The 13,793-nt window shown below is 32.5% G+C and overlaps 1 long non-coding RNA gene across 1 annotated transcript; it reads right to left on the bottom strand.

The window, feature by feature from the left end:
• Positions 1–11,584: 11,584 nt before the first annotated feature.
• LOC115988089 lies at positions 11,585–12,739 on the bottom strand. The gene is made up of 2 exons (XR_004091317.1): positions 12,567–12,739; positions 11,585–11,954 (listed from the first exon to the last, which is right to left on the bottom strand). It is a non-coding gene; the product is annotated as an uncharacterized LOC115988089 (long non-coding RNA).
• Between the last annotated feature and the right edge of the window lie 1,054 nt (positions 12,740–13,793).

Genomic DNA, 13,793 nt, shown 5'->3' with positions numbered 1-13,793 from the left:
TATTTGAGAGTTAGACCCACCTGTTTCTCTTCGTTTTATATACTTACTTTTTATTTGGTATATTTTTTGAACATATTTTTGGACCTGTGGGCCTGCCAAGTTAGTTGCCCAGATAAGTTAAGTTATCAAATATAATACACAAATTTCCTTGTTTAGGGTACATGATACACGCGTCCATTCTCTATACAACACAATCTTCTGTTCATGTAGAGAAAAACTCCAGTTTTACATGCATTGTCCATTTGATATATAAACTATTAGTCTTGATCTTGTATAATTTTACAATTATTGAATTGTATGTTTTTATATTTTTATATACACATATGTATAGAAATATATATGTGAAAATCAACGAACACAATAATAGATGTTGTAGCCATTACAAACTACTTTATGAAAAAAAAAAAAAAAAAAATTTATTCTCATAGATTCCTATTAAACTACACCAACATCGTGTAAACTTAATCGATTTCTCATATATTCCTGTTTGGGGGAAATATACTTTCCACCCTAATCTATGAGATCAATTCTAAGTTAAAATCTCTAAACTATGAGGTTAGTTGTATTGTTATAGCCTGTCCAATTCCTATTATAATTAAATTAAAAATTCATATTCTTGTCATATGAAAACAATAGGAAAATATTAAATTAATATTTTAATAGGTTTATGTCTCTAATTTAAAATTTATGGAGACAATATTTATGACTCTATACTCTATAGTTTATAGAGTTTAAATGGTATCATACAATGATACAATTACCTTTGTTTTCTTTACTTTTATTCACAAAACCTTTTACAAAATATAAATTGTCATTCTTGATTACAAAAGTCGACTATCAGTTCCACGTTATGATGAGAAAATAGCATGTTATCAACTACACTCCCAAACCGTGGTGGAGCTAGAAAATTCTCTTTGAGGCATCACAGTTAACCTTATTCTTTTAGATATAATTTTATACATTATATATTAAAAATTATTATATATCTAAAAAGAATAATCATTACAAAACTATACGCATAACAAAATTTTGTAAGTCATTGACGTCATTTATATTTAAAATCTTATGTTTTCAAATATATTAAAATCTTATAAAAGTAAGCAAGCATGTATTTACAAATCACATTTCTAATACTCAATGATTTATAAGTTCCATGAATATGATATGAAACAATAGTCAATAGACTATTAGACTGAGGTTATGATTAAATCAATTATAAATGAAAACACATGATCAAAACAATTGAAAACTAAATAAAAAACTAAATTTCATAATAGGAATGGAACCAAGGTTGGAGAGATATTATTATATTTTATACACACAAAATACATTTATACTAAATTTATAACATGCGTTTATCATCACTTAACATATATATTGGAGGATTATATCTTAATTTTTTGGGGGTTATTATCTATAAATATGCTAACACTTCTAAGAATATAAACATTTAAAATATTTTGATGGGGCCAAGCGGAATTTTTCTTATGGATTATATCTAAATATAATTATATATATATATATATATATTATACTATAAAATTGATAATTTTTAAAACTTGGGGGGAGGTGGGGGACTTCAGTCTCTAGTGAGAGAAATTATTAAGTCCACCGGAAGGATTGCTGAAATGGTCCTCCTAGTCTTTTTAACCAATAAAATGCTGTTATTTATGCAAATGTGACATCACATAATATTTTTTATTTTTAATTTGTGTGTTGATTAGGAATCTGACTAACACATTTGCATAATTGTTAGTATTTCATTGGTTGGGAAGACCACTTTAGCAGTCCTCTTGATAGATCTAATAATTTCTCTTCTAGTGGCTCCACCACTGCTCCAAAAATTACGTAATTACCTAAGTTATTGTCAATTTGTCATCAATCATTAACTATACATGAAAAATGCATGGTAATGAAATCACCATGACAAATCATACTATTTTTGTTTCTTTGTCATTACATAATTAAGTTGGTAAATGGGAAAATTTTATTATGACTATGAAGTTGAGGCTTTGAGATATTAGAAACATGTTTTGAGATATTGGAGAAAACTATTAGACTCTGAATTTGATAAATATGAGATCTAAAAGATATAAGGTCTGTTTGATAATGTTGTTCTAATAACGTTATTTAAATGTTGTGAAAATATATGTGGGTGAAAAATTATAATGAAAATACGTGTTGTGTTGTTTAAAGAACGAAAACTGTTGTTTAAATAACACTAACAAACAAGCCTTATAATTTACATCATCCAATAAAAAGTTTCCATGTTAGCACTTTACTTAAAAGTCAATACATCTTCTAATAAATAATCTAAAATCCCAAAATCTCATATGCATCTTCTCATAAATAATCTAAAATCCCAAAGTCACATTATCTTCTTAGAGTAAAGAAGCACCCAACCTCCAATCCTTCACACATGCCACTATTAAAATTTCTATCACGATCCTATAAAAAGGACCCCCATTCAAGAGATCTATATGCCAATAACATCTCATGATTAAATCCCATTACAACCGCCTATTCATGGCCAAAAACAACATTAAAGGATCTACATCAACATGCCCATAAAGCACAACAATTCACAATGGCTTCGTCCAAACACTAAATTCCATTATTACCATTAATAACCACTTTACTCCTATCATCTCATTTACTTCTGAATCTAGAAATCCCGCAAACCCAGGTCCTTCACTACAAAAAATGCACTTTGGAGTTGCGTTTTTCAAAAACGCAGCTTTAGGGTGCTGTTTGAGCTACATTTTTGTAAAACGCAGCTCCATCACTGGAAACGCAGCTCCATCATTGGACGTATAGCTGTGTTTATTAAATGCAACTATAGGTCAACTCTGAAGCTACGTTTTGTGAAGTTGAGGCTGCGTTTAGCTAGAGCCGCGTTTTTAAAAACGCGGCTAAAGACCCATCCAAGAATTTTTTTTTTTTTTTTCAATATATCCCAAAGCTGCGTTTATTAAACACAGCTTAAACATGTATAGAGTTGCATTTTATTCAACGCGACTTATACATGTTTGGAGCTATGTTTATTAAACGCAGCTTAAACAGGTTTGGTATAAATGAAAAAGAAAAAACCCCCTCAGATTACTCTCTCTCTATCTCAATCTCTCACCTTCTCTCTCTTTCTCTCCCTTTGACTCCCAAACCCTCACCGCCGATCCACCCATCTCTACCACCAATCCTCCTTACCATGGCCCAAATTGGTCTATAGCTGCGTTTTAGACACCCTATAGCCACGTTTTTACACACCCACAGATGCGGGACCTATAGCCACATCTTTTAGAAAACGCGACTATAGACCCTGTTTGGGCTGCATTTGAAACGCAGTTCTAAGTTGCACCTATAGCCGCCTTTTCATAGAAAACGCAGCTATAGGTCCCACATCTGGGGGTGTGTAAAAATGTGGCTCTAGGGTGTCTAAAACACAATTACAAACCCTGGTTTGGATTGCCTTTGTAAAAACGCAGCTCTAGGTCCCCGCAGGGGGCTATAGTCGCACCGCATAGGCTGTGTTTGGAAATGCGGCTATGGAAACGTAGCTATAGCCTATAGCTGCATTTTTTAGGATCTATAGCTGCGTTTTTCAAATGCAGCTATAGCCCTCTTTTTTTGTAGCGCTTCCACCACACCACAATTTGTTTCTACCTCACATATTACACAAACTTTAACCTTTCTCAATTCTTAACATCCATGTGCGTACTGTTGTTGGTCGGTGAAGAACTTTCAACTTTGTCTAGGCTGACAGTGAACACATAGAACAGTGGCAGAGTTAGAAATTTATTTTTGGGAGTCCAAACATAAAATTAGACAACTAAATTTTTTTTTTTTTTACCTACATATTACACAATTTCTAATTTTTCTCAATTCTTAACATCCACATGTGTATCAGTTTCATAAAATAAAAAATGGAGCTATTCGTGTTTGTGTGTTAATGTTATTGGTCGGTAAGGAACTTTCAAACCCAATTAGGTTGGTAGTGAACACATAGAGCAGTGGCAGAGACTTGAACCCCAATTATTGCTCCCACCATCACAAGAACATGTACTTGTGAAGTGACCATCACGTCAAAATTGCCCAGTAATTACGCTATTCATTTTGATTGCAGCTCCTTTGTAAAAATTCTTTACTTTTTTTATTTATAAAAAATTATATATATATATATATATATATATTACGTTTAATTATTGAATTTTAAATTTGCAAATGTGGTTAACGATAGATATAACTAGAGGTGTTCATCAAACTGCAAAAACTACAAAAACCGCACCAAAACTGCCCGCAAAATGGTATAACCGCACCACACTGCAAGTAACAGTGCACCGCACCCTTTCTATATATTAATATATTTATTTATTTTTAATATTAAATATATTATTAATAGTTTAATAACCTTAGTTTTCAAAAAATATATATATATATATATATATTGTTTGATAATCCTATCAAGTGTTGACTAGGAAAGCCAACTCAAAATAAAAAAAAAATTAGCTCAATAGTTTAAAATTTGGCCAAAAATAAAGGGAAAAAATTAGTTTTTGACTGAATAGGAAAAGTCCAAAATTTGAAAAATTTGCTAACTTCATACTGTTCAAACCACATCTCATACAAAGCACCGCATATATGACAACAAAAATGAGATGTGGTGCAGTTATGGTTTTCGCTAAACTCTAAACTGCACCACACCGCACCGCACTACACATGTGATTGCAAAAATAAAGTGCGGCGCAGTTATAGTTTTAGTTAAACCGTACCGCACTACACCACGAACACCCCTAGATATAACAGATCTCAACCATATAGTCATACAAAATAAAAAATTCTCGACTGATTTAAATTACCAAATGTTTTCTATTTTTTTAATATTTTAAGAATTAATTGTTTTCTAATTCTAATGAAAAGATTCATTTTTTTTATAAAAAAAAAATATTGACATGGCAGAATGTGAACCATATGTATTACATCATCAATAAAAGTGGACTAATTCTTAGAATTTAATGTTCATATTTTTTTAAAAAAACCTAATTATTCCATTAATAACTATCACTTCTTTTAATACATTAGATAACTTTAAAATTTATAAAAAAAATAAAAAAATAAAAAAGTGTGTGAACTTTTACCCTTGAACGTGTAACATAGTACAAAGTTTTTTTTTTTTTTTTTTTGTCCTTTTTTTGTTTTAAATTTTCTCTTTAGCATTTCCCTTTAACAATTAAATATTGTGTTGTATAGAGAATAGACGTGCATTTACTATACTTAAATGCTGTGGTCATATTGTTGGACACAATTCTTAATCACCATTGCCTAAACTAATCTCCATCGCTGTCTTGTAACGATTATAGTCGACAAATATTGTTGTCAAAGTTGTTACACTCATATCTTACTCATGAGTCATGACAAATTGGATGAGTAATTTGTTGACAAAAGATGGTACAGCTCAAGCGTTGCCTGAATTGGGTGTTATTTTGGGGCTATTTTCTTAAAAGCACACAATCTGAGAGCTATTGATAAAATCTTACATGTTATTAAGGAATCTTGTGGTATTTTTGAAGTAATCCATAAATTTTATAAGAGATGAAACCAAGGTTCAGCTTTATGATTCCTTTGATGCTATTTGTTTTGACCAAGGAAATTTATTTCTACATTCTAAACAATAAATTTCAAAGTCCATAGATCCATATTCAATTATTCATCTTCATTTTCATTATGAAAACACTTTATTTCTCTTTCCATCATGGAGTGTTGAAATATTTCGTTTTTTGTTTTCACGAAATACATTCACACCTTATATGAAGCATCATCAACAAAAATAACAAAATGTCTATTAGACTATTATCACCTAAGAGTCTCAACGTTAATCGAATCGCACACATCATAATAAACCAAATTTAACCCATTGTGCTTTTTAGTAAAGGATTTATGAGATGACGCTTGATGCTGTTTGTAGGAATAATTATATCTAGCAAATAAGTTTTTCAACAAAAAATTAATCTAAATACGCATTTAGTCTAAATCAAGATAGGGCAAATAATGAAAATTAGGAACTGTTCTTTAACCTGAACATGAAAAATACATTCTTTGTGTTATATAACTCCCCAAAATTGCGGGTTTGGCAAGAGCAGATGAAGTTCAACTACTTGTTAAAGCTAAAGTAAAATGGTGCGCAAGTGAATATTTATCCATCCTATACCTACTTTTAAGTGCTATGTTTTAATGGGGTATAAAGGTGATGTTCTTTGAATTTTTTTGTAGGAATTAAGTGGACAATAGGGATCACTTATTCTTTAAATGTGGTTTTTCAACTATGGTGAAAAACCATAGGATGGATAAATATTCACCTGCGCACCATTCAGATTTTATTTTTTATTTTTTATTTTTTCTGTTATAATTTTTTTTCCTGTGCTTTGTGGAGTACAAAGATGTTGGTATATGTTATTTTTCGAGTTTGTGTGCTCTCTCTCAATTTTTGTTTATGCTATCTACTTCATAGTAATGAATTTATGAGGGTTGTGATTATTTTTTTAGCTACTGAATTCTTAGGTTTTTGATACATTGCTGTAATGCTTGGTATAGTCCTGTCCTGTGTTGGGTTTTTTAATAATAATAAATATCTCATTCATTAAAAAATAAAAAATAAAATAACATGGTGAGAAGATGGCAATTCTTAAAGTCAAAATTTTTTTTCTTCTTATAGGTAGAAAATCAAATATATTCAAAGATAAGTTTATATAAACAGGATAAGTAGGGTTTTGTCATGAATTATATTGATGGACAAAAAAAATATTGATGGACAAAACTTAGTACAATTTTATATGTGTAGGATATTACATTTCTCAATTATATTCAAACACATATATGCAACTTACCAATAGCACATACAATATTATCTTTATCAAAGAAAATTAAATCTAGTCCAGTTATGTGTGTTCAACTATTCATTGATAAGGCCGTTTGAAATTTTGGGTGTGCTTCTTGAAATTGCTATAACGAGTAGAGAGAGTGAATCACATTGATGATTTAGAAGCAGTTAAGAACAACCTTTGAAACACATATTGCATATCATAGATGTTCTGGGTGAGTTTGGTTTAACTATTGAAATTGAGCCTTTTCCAAAAAGTGGAGTTTTCAAAAAGTGCATAATGAAAAAGTGTTTTTTCAAAAAGCTGAGTGTTTAGTAAAAACTGTTAAAAATTACTTTTTGAAAAAACTGAATGCTTGGTTAGCATTTATAAAAGTGGCGGTTTGAGTGATAAATTATCAAAAAGGACAATGTATATGTAAAGTATTGTGAAAATACTTTCTATTTTTTTTTTTAATAAAACTTTTTTAAAAATTATTTTAAAAAGAACTTTCAAAGTTTTTTAAAAAATTATTTTTTTTCACCAATATCAACTAATAATAACCTACCACTTAAGATTTATTGTGAAAATATTGTAATAGCATTTCTCAATTTTAATTTCTCATTCTTTATTTTATTTTTCCCTTATTTCTTTACTTTTTTTCATCCATATTTCCTTCTTCTTTTTTCTTTTTTTCCCTCTTTTTTTCTCCTCCACACACGTACCCTTCTCTCTCTTTTTTCCTTTCTTTCCCCTTTTTTCCCTACCACTTCCTCCAGAACATTCCACTTTTCTTTTTTCCTTCTTCCCCTTTTTCCCTTACCACTTCCTCCAAAACATTCCCCCCTTTTCCCCCCTTTTTCCCTACCACCTCCAGAACGTTCCCACTTTTCTTTTTCTTTTCTTTTTCCTTATTTCCCCTTTTTCCCAACCACTTCCTCCAGAACGTTCCAGTTGCCACAAAGCTCTCTTTTTTCTTTGTCCTTTTAATAGTTCGAAAGCTACAAGGAAGAGAGAAGATGATGAAGATGATTGAAACATAAGGAAATCCCTCATCTCTCTCCTTAATTCTCAGATCTCTTAAGCTTCTACCACCATTGGGTTTGTATTTGATTTTGATTTTGGGTTTGGGTTATGGGTTTTCAGTTGATGGTTTAATTTTGAGTTGATTTTCTGTGGATTTTGGGTTTGATTTTGAGTTGGGTTTGGGATGAGTTTTCCAATGGGTTTTGAGTTGATTTTAAGTTGTTTTGTGTTGATTTTGAGTTATTTTTGGTTTGGTTTTGTTGATTTTGTGTTTGGATTATCAAATGTTGAAATGGGTTTTGTTGATTGTGGTGGTAGACTAGTAATAGTTGGGTGGTGCTGTGTCAATGGCGGCTCCAGGAATTTTGTTTAGGGGGTTCATTAAATTATTTTAATTAAAAAAAAAAAAAACTTGAATATATCGAGTTACCAACAAAAAAAAAATAATACATGAAGTTTTACAATTTCCTTTAGGGCTGTCCAGATTGATCCGGTAACCCGACCCACCCGAAAAATCGACCGGAACCGACCCGAATCCGGTCGATCCGACTGCTCTGGCGGGTCGGCGGCGGATCTTCACCACCAGAAACCGATTCCGGCGGGTCGGTTTCGGTTTTCCTCCCCTAAAACCCGAAAAACCCAAACCGACTGAAAGATTTCCAGATTCTGGCCAAAATTTCCAGATCCCGGCAAGAATTTCCAGTTTCCGGTGAGAATTTTCCAGAATCCGGCGAAGAAACCCAGATTCCGGCGACATTTCCCTTAGATCCAGTGAGATTTTGACCGGATCTTGCGAAATCTCATCAAATCCAGTTAGATTTTCGCCGGATCTAAGGGAAATATCGCCGGAATCTGGAAAACTATCGCCGAAATATGGGTTTCTTCGCCGGATCTGTGTTTTTTTTCACCGTTTTCTCGCCGTCTTCTCAGATCTACGACTCTGACCGACCCGCCCACCATCCGTTCATAATCTGAACCGCCCGACCCGATTACTCAACAGGGTCAGCGGCGGGTGCATTTTTCCCCCACCCGATTTCGGCGGGTCGGTTCCGGGTTGGGCACAAACCCGACCCGGACCGACCCGTGGACAGCCCTAATTTCCTTCTACAAGTATTCAAATTTTGAATTATGAGTATCTATTGCTAATGTGAGTAGGTATGAGCCTACAATCATTTTATTTTGTTAAGTTTATCTAACATTTTATTTTTATATAGTTTTTATTATCTATTTGGTATTGTTTTTATAAAAATATTTTAAACTAAACTCATTGATTTTGTATTAATTATTGATGCACACAACCACACTCATTCATACATAAAATTATACACTAGTGTCTACTTAACTAATCAAATGCTTGGACAATCACTAATTTTAAGATTTTTTTTTTCTTAAATTTTACTAACTTTATAACAAAAAGTTATTATAACATGATAACAATAGACACACATGTAACAAACCATCTCTATTTCCTAATTATTAAATTATATAAATTTATATTATATTTATATTGTACACACAGACATCCATACACATCATAATTCACACAAATAACATTATAACAAAAAGTAATGCACACAATCAATATTAGACATACTCGCACATATAATATAAATTTATAAAAAATAGTGACACTTACAATTTACAAACACTTGCTCTTTATTCTTAGAGTTGAAAATACTTATAATAAAGGTGCGCAAAATTTAAGGCAGGGTGTGCAAAAATATTTTTTTTTAAATTATAGTATTAAACTAAAAATATATATATATATATATATATATTTTTTTTATATATATAAATTTTTTTTTTGTGAACCCCCTGAGAATAATGTAGCACCGCCCCTGTGCTGTGTTTGTAGTAGCACGGAGAGGGTAGAGCAGAGAGAAGAGATGAGATGAGATGAATGAGGAACAAGCATGAAAACTAAGAACATGAGTATGATTTATTGAAGGATAATTTGGTAATTTCCCAAAGAGTCCAACGGATAGTTGATCAATGCGCATGGATGTTTTCTAAAATGGACCTCAAAGCTCCTTTATGGTTTGCGCGTTCTCAGCCTTGGCTCAAAACGAAACTTTTTATTAAAAAGTTGCATTTTATAACTCACCAAATGGGCTTTGGATATTTGTTTTTTTTAAAACAGGCTTTTTTGGGTTGAAAATGTTGAAACAAACAGGCACAGAGAGTCACTTTGAGTTTGATCTCCTCTGTCTAAACTGCCCTTTTGCAAAAGCTCTATGGGTGGGGTCAGACCTGAGTGTCAAAACAGAAGCTTTGCAACTTTGCAACATACTCCATTGGATAGCTACTTGGCTGAAGCAAATGAAGTTGTCAACCTATGCTTTGAAACAACCATGGTAGTGACCTCGTGGACCATATGGACCAGCAAGAACCAGCTGCTCTCTCCATTGGATAGCCACTTGGCTGAAGCAAGTGAAATCATTAAGCGAAGTCAACCCATGCTTTGAAACAATCATGGTAGTGACCTCATAGACCATATGGACCTGCAAGAACCAGATGCTCTTTGAAGGTAAAGTCACTCATCTTACAGAAGCTCTAATGTCTAATGTCTACTGAACATTTAATTAACATGAATAGCAGAGCTTGTAATCAAGAGAACTACTCACTACTCTACAACAAAGGAAGGGATAAGTTCTGCAGCGTATCCATTAAAAAAAAAAAAAAAACAAGATTCCTACAAACTAGGAAGTCTTTATCCTTGCAGCAGGACAGAGGAGAAGGGGAATGAAATGAGGCAGCATAGCATTCCAGTTGAAGAACAAAGAAGTCAGAAAAATCATGGAAGGCTGCCAAACCAGACGAGTCCACAGCAAAATCTAGGCCACACTCTTAAGCTAGCAATACAAAAAGGTATCTTCCAAGCAAAGGGACAAGGCTATCAAAGAGCAGTGATCCTAACAAAGCAAAAACAAGCCCAAACTCGCTTGGACAAGGATACAATACTAAATGAAGTTTTGAAACAATGGGAGGAAGAAGGATACAAATTTGTAAGCTTTGTTGTAGAACCTTAGATCGTGGGACATTCAAATCTATCTCCGTGAAATATTTCTATTGAGGTATTAAAAAAATATAACGATTAGGAATTGAAACCACAACCAAAAGTATTGCATGGGATTATAAAATTGTTACAAGCAATTTCTCTGGAACAGTTTTCCTCCAAACTATCTCGCAGGTGAACTTTATCCAGGTCTGTCCATTATTAAGCAAAACATATGACAATCATGAGACTAAAAGTGCAGCTTTGGGAATCTGACTATGGCATCCCACAACAAACATAGAGTTTTGCACGGTATCATCCTCATTTGGAAACAATATCATATCTGACCTCACTAAGCTCTGCACCTTCACTTATACCACTTCATGGTCAGTGTGTGTCACCACCAGCACCTCTCTATAGCCACTGTCAGCAGCACTTTCTAGAACAGTGGCCACCGCATACATTTATAGCACCATTTACCACAATGGTTCACTAAATTCCTGTCGCAACTGCCAGCTTGTAGTTTGCAATTGCTGCCCCCAACAACCCATCTACTGGCAGCCCTTCAAATTGTATACTATTACTTATTTTTAAGTATCAGCAGTTATTGGCATGGTTTCATTGTAACATAAGTGTATGGTGGATTTCATTGGCATTTTATTGCTCAAAAATTTAAGCACTGTTTCACTCATTAGTTAAGTATTAATTCATGTCTCAGAAATACTTCTCTGGGCTAAATTATCAAAATAATCAGTACTCAAAACTTCAGCCATCCAAGATCAGAAGTCTCAAGTATCAACATCCAACGAGTATGGCAAATTAGCAGACCATGCCAGCATCTCAAGGAACATCGCAAATTGAAAAGACAAAATCCATACAAAAAATTTTAACACAGAATACTAAGTTAATCCGTAAGATTTTAGCCTGGTTATCAATCTCCGTGTCTTAAATGGGAAACAACCAAAAATGACAGCCTGTGGAGACAAACTCTTAAGTTCTACAAAGTCCTGAATTGGAGAAATCTTGAAACAAAAGTAACTTGATATCCTAATTCCTCAATCAAAGAGACTGAAGCCCATATCCTGCAAAAAGTAAAAAAAAGAAAAGAAGTCAGATTAAAATGGGATTAATTATATACGCCTGCTTGCTTTTTTTTGGTAAGTACCCAAAAAAAAAAAGGCCATTAGGGTGAAGGTAACATCTCTAAAGAAACAAAGTTCATGCCCGTATGTGAAATAGTCTAGTCTAAATAGAGGACATGGATTTGTCACCCATCCACTTTGAATTTTGTCTCATTTGGCCACACAATCTAATTTCAACCATATTCTTGATGCTCTGATTTGACCAATTTTAGCCCTTGAATTTGAATTTAGCATGTTGTCTAATGTTAATACCTAAATGTGGCACCACAGCTACACATGGCTCCTAAAATTGATATCATGTATATGTAAGGATACACTTGAACACTTGAACAAAAAATGCTAAGCACAAAAATAAATATCATAATTGGAATATATGTAATCCCCTGGCCCTAGTCCCTAAAAGAAAATACTTGCAAAATAATTATATGAATTGAGAGGTTTGGAAAATTTATTTGGATGGAAGGGGGGGAAGAAGAAACCAAATCCGACAAGTAAATTTAGAAGGTTATGTTAATTAATCAAGGTTATTAAATTTTGTTGTAGAATGCTTACATCATCTGATTCCTCTTTCTCTTCCACATTTTCCTCTTTCTTTGCCTCAGCTGCAGCAGGAGCAGCAGCTGCACCACCACCACCCCCGGTTACAGCAACTGCAACAGCACTGCCACCACCAGAAGGCACAGATGCCAATTTCTCTCTTCCAGATGCAATAAGCTCAGTTATATAAATTTTGTAAGTCATTGACGTCATTTATATTTAAAATAATTTTTATAAATCTTTTTATATCTTATGTTTTCAGATATATTAAAATCTTAAAAAAGTAAGCAAGCGTGTATTTACAAATCACATTTCTAATACTCAATGATTCATAAGTTACATGAAACAATATTCAATAGACTATTAGACTGAGATTACAATTAAATCAATTATAAATGAAAACACATGATCAAAACAATTGAAAACTAAATAAAAAACTAAATTTCATTATAGGAATGGAACCAAGGTTGGAGAGATACTATTATATTTTATACACACAAAATACATTTATACTACATTTATAACATGTGTTTATCATCACTTAACATATATATTGGAGGATTATATCTTAATTTTTTTTGGGTATTATCTATAAATATGCTAACACTTTTAAGAATATAAACATTTAAAATATTTTGATGGGGGCCAAGCGGGAATTTTTCTTATGGATTATATCTAAATATAAAAAATTGATAATTTTGAAAACTTGGGGGGGGGGGGGGGGTCATACTCCTGTCTCTAGTGAGAGAAATTATTAAGTCCACCGGAAGGATTGCCGAAGTGGTCCTCCTAGTTTTTTTAACCAATAAAATGCTACTATTTATGCAAATTTGACATCACATTGTGATTTTTTTATTTTTAATTCATGTGTTGATTAGGAATCTGACTAACACATTTGCATGAGTATTAGTATCTTATTGGTTGGGAAGACCACTTCGACAGTCCTTTTGATGGATCTAATAATTTCTCCTCTAGTAACTCCACCACTGCTCCCAAAATTATTTAATTACCTAAGTTATTGTCAATCAATCATCGATCATTAACTATACATGAAAAATGCATGGTAATGAAATCACCATGACAAATCATACTATTTTTGTTTCTTTGTCATTACATTAATATTTTGTCATTAGATAATTAAGTTGGTAAATGGAAAATTTTTATTATGACTATGAAGTTGAGGCTTTGAGATATTAGAAACATGTTTTGAGATATTGGAGAAAACTAATAAGTATTAGAGTC

Source organism: Quercus lobata, chromosome 4 (assembly GCF_001633185.2).
Source record: "Quercus lobata isolate SW786 chromosome 4, ValleyOak3.0 Primary Assembly, whole genome shotgun sequence".
In the NCBI taxonomy this organism is placed as follows: domain Eukaryota; kingdom Viridiplantae; phylum Streptophyta; class Magnoliopsida; order Fagales; family Fagaceae; genus Quercus; species Quercus lobata.
Note: the sequence above shows the minus strand (reverse complement) of the source record. Positions and strands in the feature narration are given on the sequence as shown.